We start from the raw sequence: 14,671 nt of genomic DNA, 5'->3' as shown, positions 1-14,671 counted from the left end.
CAGGTTGGAAGAAACCTGCCAGATCATCGAGTCCAACCCATGCCCTAACACCTCAACTAAACCATGGCACCCAGTGCCACATCCAGTCTCTTTTGTGCCTGCCACCGATGAAAAATGATGCACAGCCTACGCAGAATGGGATATTTACCATTATTTTCCTTTGTCAGCTTCAGGAATGCTAACACTGTCATCTGTTTGGCGTGTTTTGGTCTTAAAGAAAAAGGCAGTGAGTTCTGATATACCCCAGCATATTGCACCACAAAGCCAAATTGTGCTGCCTGCCAAAGCTATGCAGGGGCATTTTATTAACCATCCACTCATTAGTGTATAGGTGGAGCAGCTGGAGATGGCTCATCACCATGCAACTTCATGGCTCTGTCTTCTATCAGTATGTCTGAAGAAAAGAAAGAGCTCAATAACCTGCCACTTGCTAATGCAAAAAGAAGAAGAGGAAGAAGAAAAAAGAAACAGATAAGGTGGAAAAAAAGTGAAATTGAGTGTAATGACTTCAATGCAAACCAAACACTGTCAATACCTCTGCTGAACTGCCAGGACTTCTAGGAGCCATACATCAACAATCCATTAGTAGCAGTAGATTTTGAAAAAATCATTACTTGAAGTCCCATGTTACGAGTAGTGACTTTCATCTCTTGTCTCAGTGGGCTAATCCCTCTTGTCATTCTTAATCCTCATCCCTGTGCCTTGTAAGCCTCATCATGTTTTCTATGTAGTTGGGTGTTCTGTCAAATAAAGATATTCAAAAGGTTCCTGAAGCCTGGTGAGAGCCCTCACCTTTACTCAGAGCTTCTTAAGTAGCATTTAATTTCTCGAAGGAGTGACTGGAACACATTTCAGAAAATGCTGCATTTTGGCTGCTGCCTGCTGGGCTGTGGATAGGAGAGAGGTATTGCCGTTCCAGGGAACTAGAGGGCACTGAGGAGGAAAAACCCCATCATATTTTAGAAAAAATAACTATTCAGACTTATTAGATGAATTATATGCCTGGCTTGGTTTTCACAGTGCTTTCAGAATTTCTGTTCTAACCTCATTTTATGTTGCTTGCAATTTTCTGGTACTATCAAGCCTCTTCTACCCTCCCCCCTACCCCAAAAGGATTTAAGCTTTTTATGCATTTTGGGATTAACAGAGAAAACTCTTATTCACTCCTAGAGAAATTTAATACTTTATCCCATCCCAAGGAAGAAGTTTGATGAGAAGGGGAATATACAAACTTTGACTTCCTCACAATTCTTATCCTTTTGGATTATAGGGCATTTCTTAATTTCTTGATCACAAAATATACATGACCAGCATTAGCTATTAGACATGCTATAGTTTTTAAAACAGGGTTTAAAATCTTGTTTCTGTCATAAAGTTGATGAAGCAATGGAGGGGACTTGTGAGCCCTTTTCTGCCACCAGCCCTGGATGGGAGAGGCAGTGTTCCTGTAGGGTAAATGTGCAACATGCAAGTGATGAAAATACACACTTTTTAATTCCCATCTCCTTTTTCCAGTTGCAGAAAGGAACAAAGCAAATCAAGGTGGAATTCTTAGACCAGCTACCATAAGAAAAATTACTGCTATTTGTAACAATTACACTATGGATATATGTAGCACAAAAAAGTAATTCACTGGGTAGAAAATGCATTGCACTAGTCTGCACTAAGGCACAAAAAATTGACTTAAGAGTGCATGTTTTCTTTATGCTTTTCATTAGAGATACTTAATGTCAAAGAGATGTGTGGAGATAACTTTGTGCTCAGAAGTTACTGCTGAATTTGCAAAGAATTGCAAATATATCAATGAATTTACATTGTTTGCTTCTAATAATTTGTTGATTTGTTATCTCAATGTCAGAGCAAATTCCTTTTGAAAGAGGAAATTTACTCTACACCAGTTAGTCTCCGACACCCTGTGATAAGTATCACTTTTGCCCCATTTTTTACACCTTGTGGAAAGCTAAACCTATTAATCTCATAATTATTACTCACCTGAAAATACACCAGTGATAGCTCCACTTTCATCTGTCCACACTTTTCTTTCACTGTTTATACATCTCCACTGTCAGGCTCAGTAATTAGTGTGTGGATTAATGAACATTAACTGAAGCAAGGGCTGAGAGTCCAAAGGCACTACACTAAATACAAAGACAAGATCCCATTCTATTAAAAAGTTGTTTGCACAGGCATCTTAAAGTTTTGGTTTTCATTCTCTCCCTCCCACAGTCCCTTGAAAGGTAAAAAGAGATTAATATTTTAATGTTTTTGCAGCGGGAGAATTTCTCTAGTGATGCCTAATATTTTGTTGTAGAGAAAGAATGATTATAATTGACTCAAGAACTGTTGCTTTGGTTTTGGTTTGTTTTAAATAGATTAGGCGTCAGTTTTGTAGAGAAATACAAGTTTCAAAGTTATGGAGAAGAAATCCCTTAACCTTGAGGTATGAATATCCATGGGATGCCCCATCTTGTGAGCACAGAGCTGCAGCAGTGAAAGGTTCTGCACTGTCCTGTCACTCAGATGTCCACTCCTGTGTGACAGTGACACTCTGGTTACAAACCTTGATCAGAAATAGATGAACAAAAAGAGAATTCAGACCACAGACATCTCCGTTTGGGCAGAATTGATGCATACAGATGCTGAATTTCCTTTTTTACTGTTTCTTGTTTATCTACAGATAAAATTGTAATAACCATCTGATCAAAACAAATCTCACCTCTAAGCACTTATCGGTCCTTAGCTAGAAAATCCAGAAGGGCTGCTACAGGCAAGATTACACTTATCTCCTCATCTGGTTGTTGCCCAGCAAACTACCCCTGTTTAGTTTAATTCATGGTTTAGGGGGTGTGTGTTACACTCATCTTTTACTGCTGAAAGGCTGTTGTGCCAACTCTGGAGCTGCAGTTTTGAAAACCATTTGTGAAGACAACAAACACTTCTTGGATTCAGTTATTTTTACCACCACCACCACTATATTTAATTGCTGAAATGATGAGACAATTTAATTATAACCAGCCATGCAAGCCTATAAGGCATTTGAAAGTTAGTTCCAGGTTCAAATACATTTTCCTCCTTTGTTTCCAATGCAAAGTACAGCAGTGCAAATCCTGAATTGTACATGGTACAGCTGTGAAGCCTTTTCCTTTGGATGAAAGCTGGTGAGGAGAACCAGCTCAGCAACACTACAAGTCTAGAAATGGGGATTCATATGGAGTAAAAGAGTTGCTGGTTCAAGTACATTTTTCAGGTATTGACCACCTCCAGTCTGAATTTATCAGCTCACAAAAATACAAGTTACAGATGCCTCCTTGGCCAGAATGAACAATTTGTGCCATAGTAGCCACTTTGACTGTGGTATTTCTTTTTGTTAACGTGAGCCCACATTTAAATTATAAAGTTATTTCACAATTCAAAGCTTAGTGCCTAGAGCTACTTTCTGTGGTGTAGAAAGCTACACTGTGATTTTCATGAAGAATAATACTTGTATTGTTTACAGAGCAGGGCTGCAGACAGCTCTGCTCACTACCACCTGCAGGCACTGAAAATTAGAACAAGTACATGCTTAATCATTTACCAGGAAAATGGAACAGTTACAACAGTTACAATAACAGAAGAGAAAAAAAAAGGGAAAAAAAAAAAAAAAGGCAATATACTACAAGAGTGTCAAACATCAGCACTTTTTGACCTAGCTCTCAATGAGTAGCTTCTCAAGCAATGCCCTTCATTACATTTTTGTTTGCTGGCCACTCAGAGGCAGCTGAGGCAATTTAGTGAGAGTCAACCTGACAGCCAGTAGAAGTTCCCCTTCTAGAAAATAAGAACAACTGCATTTTGATGGGAGCAGTGTGCTGAATGTAGCAGCATTTGTGTATGGCAGTCCAGGAAAGAAAGTGGTGATTCTTTGGCTTGGGTTCAGTACAAGGAGTTGATTTGGTGAAGCAGTGACACACCTGAGAGGCCACCAGGTGTGTGCCATTGTCACTGGCTGCCTCCCACACAAAACCCTCCAGAGGGGCTCCTTTCCCCTGCTGATTGGGAACCCTTACAGCAAAGGAACATTTCAATCATAACAGAAGCTTCTTCTCCATAGACTTAAACAATAATTTTCAAGGTCAGATCCTCATTAAAGTTTTCTTCTGGTGGGTTTTTGGTGGAGGTAAGTGATTCTCAGGGCAGCACCAAAAGGAACCAGAGGAGGTCTGATTAAATGAGTTAGAATAAATGCATAAATATTTCTAATTGTTTTGCTTGTTTGCATCTTTATTAGTTGAGTTGCTAATGGAAAGTAAAATAAATACAATGTGAATTAGATTTTATGGAGAGCACAAATTTATTCAGTTTATATGCACCATACCCTGAAATAAATTGCATCCAATGTATTTGCTGCCTCTTAAAAATACAAATAAACAGCCACAATTATCTTATTACCTATGTTACAGGAATTTAGGGATTCATGTCTTTCACTTTAACTCTTATATATAAAGGCAATATTTCTCTTAGCAGATTGGCATTCTTCAGGATGAACAATTCTTGCCCCATAACTCTCTCCTAGGACAAAAGAAGCACCTGTCATACCTCATGTCCAAGAACTTGATGTCAAAAATGCAAGGCACTATGGGAGGACACTATTTTATCTTTGAAAACTTCTCCTCATGTGCTCCAGGGTGTGGACTGCTGTGGTTGCCAAGCAGCAATCAATATTCACCAGTATCCATTTCCCTGAGCTTGCCAGACCCAGACAAACATCAAATCCATGCTTTCAAAGCATGTTAGATGAATTTTACCCAGTAGAAGCAAGAGCTTCTGGTATTGCATACTGCCAAAAATGTCTCTCCAAAGGAAACCAATTTGGGACTGCTACTGGTAGAGGAGAAGGGAGGGACCTGGCCCTACGGATTTGTGTCATCCATTTTTACACATTTTTCCATGAAAACTGCCTCTTGATTCCCAAGAGAGTAATAAACACAGCTCAGAGTCTCTCACCTAAGGCCAAATGCTCATGCAAATCCGTGGATAATGCAGTTCATGGCAGGATCATCTGGTGCTTCCCAAAACACCACCAGCATGCTCCCAAAACCAGCCCCAGCCCACAAGGAGCCTGACACTGGCCCTGCAGCTCCTGCAGTGCCTTATCCTGGCATGGCTGAGCAGGCTGGGGTGAGCTGTGCCCTTGTTTTCACACCTCCTGGCTGTGCTGAAGCAGCAAAATTGGAACCGTTCTCTGTCGCAGACATCTTTTCATGAAAAATCCTTTCCTTGGGATTTTTCCTCCTGAGAAGCTGAGAGGCCTCAGGAACAAAATGTAAACAATGATTATCTGCTGCTGTGGGATGCAACAGGTGCATCTGTGACTGGCCCATGTTGGATGTTTGTAATTAATGGCCAACCGCAGCCCAGCTAGCTTGGGTCTCTGTCCGAGACAGAAGCTTTGTTATCATTCTTTCAGATTCTATTCTTAGCTTAGCCAGCCTTCTGAGAACCTTTTCTTCTATTCTTTTAGTATAGTTTTAATGTAATATATAGCATAAAATAATAAATCAGACCTTCTGAAACATGGAGTCAGATCCTCATCTCTTTGCCCAACCTGAGACCCCTGCGAACACCGCCACAGTTCTCCAGCTCCATCCTGGCTCATCTGAGCTATTTGTGACCAGAGGAATTTGAATCCTCCCCAGAGGAGCAGGCAGTGGGTGTCTCAGCCTGTCCCTTTGCCACCTGCACAGTGCTGAGCCCCTTCCTCACCCTGTTCTCTTTGGGTTCTTATGCCTGGATGGGAGCAGGGCTCCCACCATCACACCCACTGTGCCATGGGAGTGTAACAGCAGACACCAAACCCCTGTAGCACACACAGACCATCATCATCTTTGTGCTGGCCTGCACAAATGCTGTGCTCTCCTGGTTCCTTAGCCCAAAGAATAGAAAAGAAAGGAAAAAACCTGTAAGAGCCTAAATGAGAGATGTGGGACTCCAGGGGCTCTCCAAAATGCAGTTTATTCCATCCAAGAGGTCACAGCAGTCCAGAGAGGTGACAGAGCCTGTGCCTGTAGCTGTCAGCTCCAGCTGCAGGCAGGCCTGGAGACCCTTTGGTTTTGGTTACATTGCATTATAGACTTTGCTGAGCATCTTAATACAGTAGAACCAATCTATACCTTAACTTTTATCTATAGCCTATCATAACTACTGTAATTACCATATTCATGTTACTATTCTGCAATCACTAAAAGTTAGTACATTACAGTTTAAGCTAGAAGTTGTTTTTCAGTTTTATTGCAGTGGAAAATTCTGAGACCTTTTTTCTACTTGCAACATTTGCTGACTTGTTTGCCTGTGCTGTCTTCCTGCTTGGTAAAAACATCTTCTTGTTTGAGGTGGGTTTATCCTTTGCTCTAAGCAACAAAAACCCATTCTAACTAACACACTTTTTGCTTCTTGGTTATCCAGTAAGTCTGGCTCAGCAATTCCTTTTTTGATATCAAAACTTGCTTCCATCTCTATTCCTTCACCAGACTCTACATTCAAAAAACTTTCTGCCAAGCATACACATCTGTGAGACTTTCTTGTCAAACTTTCATCCTTCCCAATAAAAACCTAGTAGGAATTATGTGTATCATGACAAGCACAAGCATACAGGGAGACACAATGAGCACTTTTCCTCCCGTTAAATAAAAGCCTCTGCACTTTGTCTCAAGTGGGAGTCCAAATACTGGGCTAGCCCAAAATCTTGTGTATTGTGTGGGAAATATTTTTTCTTCAGCATTCTCTGAGTTACTCCCATTTTGGCATTGAGAAGCAGCAGCAGTTTGTGATAAAACATCCCCCAAGTAATTCAGGGAGCAAATGCTGCAATTGTTATGGAGAGGGGAGAAAAAAGTGCTTACAAGAGACTTGATTCTCTTTTTCCTTGGTCACATGGTTTGCTGGGAAAAAAAAAAAAAAGGTTTTATTCACCTGGTTTCACCCTGTAGTAATGCCAAAATCTCTGCATTACTGATCAGCAGGACTAACAAAAGGCTTTTGAGACCTACATGAGTCTGTGGTAATAAATGGGTCAGTCTGGGTTCATAGTCAGGATCTGTGCCCAGCCACTACGGCTTCAGCATGATTGGAGAACAAAATAATAAAAAGGAAATATATATAATACATCCAAATAAAGGCTGCTAAGAGCCCTCCTTATTTCCTGTGAGAAGGTAAGAGCCTAGAGGGGTAGAAATAAATTAGGTAAAAATTAATGGCTTTTAAAATTCTAACTAGTAAGCATATCACCCAGGGCTAGGCAAAATGCTCAAAAGAAAAAACCCCAAACTAAAGTGAAGCCCTATGATTTTTGTTTTTCAGTAGCTGGGAATACTAATGCAAGAGCTCAAGGCAAATACATTAATCCCCCCCTAGCTATGCAGAAACAAATTGTTATGTTCAGCACTGCTTTCTTCAATGCCATTTTAACAAGGTTTTTTTTTCCCCACTAGATTCCCCTTGACAATAAAATTTAATTTCATTTAAATAAAAAATAATGCCCCAAACAAACCCCAAGAAAGATGGACATTAATTAGAAAGCATTTAGTTCCTGGCTTTGAGATAGATTACTTCTTTTTTACAGTTTGAAATACAGATTTTTTTTTTTATTTGTGGTCTCACCAGTGAGATGTTTGGAGTTCAGGCCCTGAAACAGGAGGACCCAAGCATGACATCAGTGCAAGCTTTTCCCTGCAGCAGTGCAGGTGCGCAGGCACAACAGGCGATGGTCTACCAGCAGTAAAACCCAAGTTTGGCAACCAAGCAAACATGTGCTCTATTGCCATGAGTGCAGAAAAAACTATTTAACTGTCCCTCTGATAAACCTGATCTCAGTGAGAGATCATAGAAGACTGTCCTTGAGAAATGAGGCAGCAGGGTTAAGGAGTGAAGGTGTTTGAGTCCCTTTCTGTTTAGAACCACCTGCAAGGCTGACACTGCCCTTCCCAGCATTGATGGAGGGTGCTAGCATTTCCAGTATGGATAATATACTATGGATATAATATGGATAATATATTATGGATATATTTCTAGTATGTATAATTTAATATATGGATTTTTATATATATATATATAAATAAATGTATATATATAAAATACATTAATTTAAAATGCAAAGGCAAGTTATCTTAACACAATTTGTCCTGAGCATTTCTCAGTTACTAGAATCAAGCAGAACCATAACATTTCCAGTATGGATAATATATTATGGATATATTTCCAATATGGATAATTTAATAGATGAATAATATATTTTATATATATATATATATATATATATAGATAGATACATACATACATACATATATATATATATGTATGTATGTATATATGTATGTGTGTGTATATATATATGTATGTATATAATTAGATATGTTTTTATATATACACATTATTTTAAAATTAAAAGGCAAGCTATTGTAACACAATTTGTCCTGAGGATTTCTCAGTTACTAAAATCAAGAAGAACCTAACAAGCAGGTCCAATCACCTATCACTTTATGTGGGTGCTAACATTTCTGTATGGATAATATATTAATTTAATACATGGATAATATAATACATATAATATATAATATATAATATATTATATATTATATATTATATAATGTATAACATATAACATATAATATATAATATATAATATATAATATATAATATATATTACATAATACATATTATATAATATATAATGTGTATATATATATATAAATATATTAATTTAAAAGGCAACTTTCTGTGGGTGCTAACATTTCTGTATGGATAATATATTAATTTAATATATGGATTATATATATACACGTGTATATATATATATATATATATATACACGTGTATATATATATATATATATATATATATAAATATATATATATATATAAAATTTAACAGACAAGTTAATGTAACATAAATATTCGTGAGCATTTCTCAGTTACCAGAATCAAGCAGAACCTAACAAGCAGGTCTAATCAGCTATCACTTTTCTGTTATCTGACTTTGGCTTGCATGAAATTTCTCGTGTAGATGAGAAGATAAAACACATTACAGCAATCTGTCCCAACAGTTTTGTAAATGCAAGACAAAGCTAGAAAAACAAGCCAACCAAGAAATAACCATCAAAAAATGCTTCCCATGCTTTCTTTCAGCAAAATAAGGTTGCAGAAAATGCAGCAGCTCTTCCTTTATTTCTGTGTTATTTGACTTGGGAGATTTCCACAAGACCTAAATCAGATTCATTTTTTTCAGGGGCTTAGAATGAAGATCAATGTTCTTGATCTTTTTAAACCCTGTACCCATCTGCAAAGCTCTCCAGACATATCAACTGGCACAGAAAACCTCCCCCATGTTGCAGTTCATTCCTTCCCTCTTTCCCTATGATTACAGAGGAGGTCTAATTTACCATAAAAAAATAAATTATCAGAAACCTAGAGTGCACAAATGAACCTCACATTAGTGGGCTTTTAAGAAGATTCATTCTTTCAAAAGTCCAGAGAGAAGCAGGCTCAGATGAGACCTCTTGAGGGGAATGTGAAGAAGGATGGTCTTCAAAACCTCGATTTAATACAACATTTCCCTCAGATCAGATCAGAAAGTGCAGGTGAAATATCTGACATCAAACAAGCAGGTGATGGGCAAAGCTACAGTGACTGAGCATGGCTTTAGACCTAAAGGAGTGGCACATTTGATAGGAATGTTTTTCTTTCCTGCTTTCTAAAGAAAACCCTGTGAATAGCAGCAAGTCTCTACTGATGTGGAGCATTCCCTGGACTAGGAACAGGTGTGCAGCAGTGAGGAAACCACCCTGGTGAGATTGTCTGAAAACCTTCTGAGGATCTCATGCTCCAGGTGGTGAAACCTCTCTGCATGCACCAGCTCTGCAGGAGTCTGCTGACCCAATGGCACCACTACAGCACTTCAAAAAAAATATTCTTCAAAATTTTTTTCCCATCATCACTGCAACTAAGTTTGAAAACGTGAACTGGAAAGGGCTGAAGCCTTTGCCTGTGCCTTCAGAAACTTGATAAAGAGAACCCCCAAACTTCTTTTAAATACTTTATTGAAAGAAATATACAGGAGCCATGGCAGTTATGGGAGAGTAGGAAAAAACTGATGCAGGATAATCACATTTGCACATGCCTGCTCTCCCCTGCCATGATCTGTGTGCTGCTTTCCCCCTCTCCCCAGGCACAGCTCAGCACTGACCAGTCCCTCAATGGAAATCCTGCCCTGATTCTCTGCTCCCAAAGCTTCCCCAATATTACACTCCTCAGAGGCTGAGATTGGTGTGCCCATGCATCACACACCAATAATCTGGAAGCAATACATCTTTTTGCACAATTATAGCTGATTATTTGCTATATCTTGAAATGACTAGCAAGGATTTTGCATTTCAGGAGGAAGAGATTCATTTAGCTGGTAAGGCCAGTGTGGTTGTCACAACAGTGTGGATCAAATGTAGCCCTGGGGTGAAAATATGCAAGTACATTAACTCTGCATTATGTTTTCCTCTATGGGAGAAGTCTTGTTATTTATACAATACAATTAAGGCATATGCCCAACCATGCTTGTAACATAAATATTTTAAGATGAAGGAAGAAAGACAAAAACAAAAACTCACTGTCACTCAGCAAACAGACTCAGAAATGAAAATAAACTTTAAGCGGTGTAATTTTCCCAGATGAAAAGCACATAATGAAATGAAACCTGATGGAAAAAAAAAAGCAAAGAGGCAGGAAAACACCCCTTCTCACCCAGCATTTTTGTTATGGAATATTGAAATCTAGTGAATTCTTAGACAATTCCAAAACCTGAAAACCACAAGACACATAAGGGACAAATTTTTCTGATTTAGTGCATAGTGCTCTGCATATCAGAAGGGAATCACTTGTGAGAGGAATGAGTAAGTGTGAAGAGACCTTAGGTTTTGCAGCTCTGGGGAATCCCAGCTCTTAGAATACAAACTGGTGTGATAGGTGCCAGAGCTGCAGAAACCAAGGACTAATTGGTTTAGGCTCTACCCTGAGCCTGGCAGGTGTATTTGGTACATGATGATTTTAGCTGAATTCCTCTCATTTTGCATCACAGGTCATGCTTAAGTCAGTTCCCTACCTGTGGGCTATAATTCAGAACACAAACAAGTATTTATGATTGATGGAAAAACTGATAGGCAGGTGGTAAACCCAGCATTCCTTGCCTTTATTTTTTATTTACATGGAATTAGTACCCAAATATTCCACCTCCAATTATGGTCTGACTGCTGCTTTTTCAAGGGAACAGCTTCAGTGAGGAATCCTTTTTTGCTTTAAAAAATTTTAATAGAAAAAGTAATAGCAGTGGAAAAAAAAAAGTCTTAATGGAACAAAGTCCTTTCAACAAGCAAGCAACAGCCTGTTGCTTGCTTAGAGATTTTTTTCTTTTTATTATTGGTTTTTTTATTGTTTTCAGAGAACACTTTATGTTACAAAAGCCAGGATCCCTTAAACTAGGAAGACCTTGAGATGAAACATATAACAATATTTGTTCATTTTCTCTGTGAAAATGGATGGATAATGATGACTTGAACTCTTCCCTTATCAAGATTTATATTTCTAGTTTCACTCCCAAAAGAAAGGTTCACACCACAGCCTCCATGTTGACATCACTTGGTGCAATACAGTGCTGCAGTAATTTAATTGCCACAGTAAAAGAACCATAAAAGCTTAGCCCTTTTGGGTTTTGCTTTGTTTGTTCTGTCTTCCAGTTGAACTATTGGTGAAGAATGTGCAGCAGGCTGGGAGAGAGGAGAAAAAAGTAAAGTTTAAAAGAGAAATCAAGCTTTTTGCTAGGAAGGTTTGGTCATTATGTCATTAGCCATAATATTTTCAGGGCAAAACCAGCCCAATTTATCCCTGACCCCAGAGTGTTCAGCCTGGCAAAAGCCACAATGGATCCAAAAGTGAGTCTCATTATTGAGCCTTCGATGATTCTGTGCTATGATTTTCCTATCCCTGCTCTTGGTGTTATTTAAAGGATACTGTCCTGCTTTTCTGCTGGAACTGAGTGAATTTTTCTCCCTAGTAGCTGCATTTAGATTTAGGATGCCAATAGCATGTTCATAATGTGCTTTAATTGTTGCTGGGCAGTGCCTAAATAAAGTCAAGGACTTTTTATCTTGTCGTGCTGCCCCACCAGCAAGCAGGCTGGGGATTCCCAAGATTGTGGGAGGGGACAGCTGACCCCAAATGGACAAAAGATATTCCATACCAAATGATGCCAGGCTCAGCCTGTAAACTGGGGGAAAGCAGCTGCTTGGGAACAGGCTGGGCATTGGTCAGCTGGTGGGGAGAAATTGTCCTTCATTCTCATCACTTGTTTTTCTTTGGTTTTATCTCACTCTCTTTTTGCAACTTTTCTTTAAAATTCAGTATTTTAATTTTATTTCAGTTATTGCACTGTTTCTTTCTCAACCTGCCCATTTGCTCTTCTGATTCCTTCCCCTGTTCCTTCAGGGGGAACGGAGAGCATGGGGCTGGAGTTTGACCATGACAATAATTCATGTGTAATCCTGGCCGGATTTCAGATGCTGTGAGGAGCAAGGGAGTAGCTGGGGAGGGACATCCTGTGCACATCTCTACATGAGGCAGTCTGAGCACTTCCCCTTGCACCACCTGTGCATGAGCTGAAGCTCAGGAATGACCAAGCCTTTGCATGGCGAGGGGGGTGGAATGAGCACACGATCAAAACCTATCCCCTGTGGTGGCTGGAAATAAAACTGTGAGCAGATACCAACAGGTGCTCCTGGAATCCTGTGTGGGTCTGGGCTCTGGGGCTTCTACCACAGTCCTGGCTTTCTGAACTAGGAAAAACCTCCTCTGTCTTGGCTTGTGAGCCAGCATAAAGCAAAAGCCCCATAAGGAATCTTTGACTGAAATGTTCACTCTCTTACAGCACTTAGCCTTCAGCCTCCCCAGTTTCATTCCTCCTTGGTTTCCAAACCAGAGGACTGTCTTGCAAACAACACATTCCCACTGTGCTCCCAGGTACAGCACCAAGGGAAAGTTGCTTTTCCTGGCTCCCTCTCTTTAGTACCCAACCATCCTGGCCAACAGCTTGCTGCCACAAGGCTTGCTGGCTAGGGAAGAGCTCCAGGGACCAGCATGACACTCACGTTTTGTGTTTCACTGCTGCAAGTGGCAGTATGGAAAAGGCACTAGCTCATCCAGGGACATGTGGAGCTCAGAGGGACTGCCCTGCTTCCCAACGTGGCCTGTTACAGTCATATTTTCTGGAAAAATCCCTTCACCCAGATTAAAAAAATAAAAAATACTTCACCCAGGATTTTGCTCCTGGGAAGCTGAGAAGCCTCAGAGAAAAAGGAAAACAATAATTATCTGATTTGCTTCTACTGTGTTTTGCTCCTTTGGAATTTGTTTGGAGATTGTTTGCCAACAGGTGGTTGCTTCATTGGGTTTCATGTGAATTGTTTCAACTCATTGGCCAATCAGGGTCAAGCTGTGTCGAGGCTCTGGGAGGAGTCACCCATTTTCATTATTATCTTTTTAGCCTTCTGTAAGCATCCTTGCTGTATTCTTTAGTATAGTTTAGTATTCTTTAATATATTATAGTATCATAAAATAATAAATTAGCCTTCTAAGAACATGGAGTCACATTCATCATTCCTCCCTGCCATGGGGCACCCCACAAATACAACAGTGGCCCCTCAGCACTACAGCTCTGCCTGGGCACACAGCAGGACTGCTCAAAAGGCTGACCATTGTTTGAACACCATTGCCTGCTATGGCACAGGCAGGGTGGTCCTTAAACAAAAGCTTTTCCCTCTACAGAAATAAGCCTGTGTAGTGGATTCATTCCGTAACAAGGAAAATCACTCCACCTCAATTACTCCCACTTATTCCAGAGGAAACAAAGTGGCAGAGGATGAGGAAAAGGCTGGGGTTGCTGCTACAAGAAGCGGTCTGTATAGCTCCCACTGGTGTGGTTTTAAAGGCTGTTGCTAAAGCTAAACTAGACCAAATAATCTACCCCTGAAGAAGAGAGAGCTTTGAGAGTGACCTGGAAAGTGAAAGCTGCCATCAACCTAAATTCAGTGCCTGCAGGTGAATTCTGCACTTGTCCATCCAGAGCAATTCTAACTCAATATTAGAGCTCCTATTTCCTAAGATGTTTGAAAACACCTCACTCTGAAGATACAGAAATGTTGTCAGAGTCTGCTGCAAATTTGTGTGAAAGCCTGAGCTGAGCTGTCCTGTTCATTGGACAGGAAGGAGACACAAGGGGCAGAAGCACAAGCTGCCTCCTGATGGCTGCATCACTGATTTCTCATGCAATCTCTTAATAGGGTTTTATTTGTCATATCTAGGCTATTTTTTCAGCAGATAGCTTTAGTGTTACAGAAACATTAGTTAGAGGAGAGACTAGGGGTCTGAATGAGCAATGTGATGCCTCATGTCACGCATAGTGGTGCAGAACACCACAAAGATGCCCATAAAGAGAAACTTCTTCAGTATTTGAAATAAGACAGGAGTGCTTCTCTTTTGAGTGGGAAACACACACTAAGAATGATGTGCCAGTTCTTGAGGGTTTTATATTTCTCAGTAACACAGTAACATCAAAGGAATTGATATGAACAAATTTGCTTGATTTGAAACTGAATTATTTT

The sequence above is a fragment of the Ammospiza caudacuta genome, chromosome 3 (genome assembly GCF_027887145.1).
Source record: "Ammospiza caudacuta isolate bAmmCau1 chromosome 3, bAmmCau1.pri, whole genome shotgun sequence".
NCBI lineage: Eukaryota > Metazoa > Chordata > Aves > Passeriformes > Passerellidae > Ammospiza > Ammospiza caudacuta.
Note: the sequence above shows the minus strand (reverse complement) of the source record.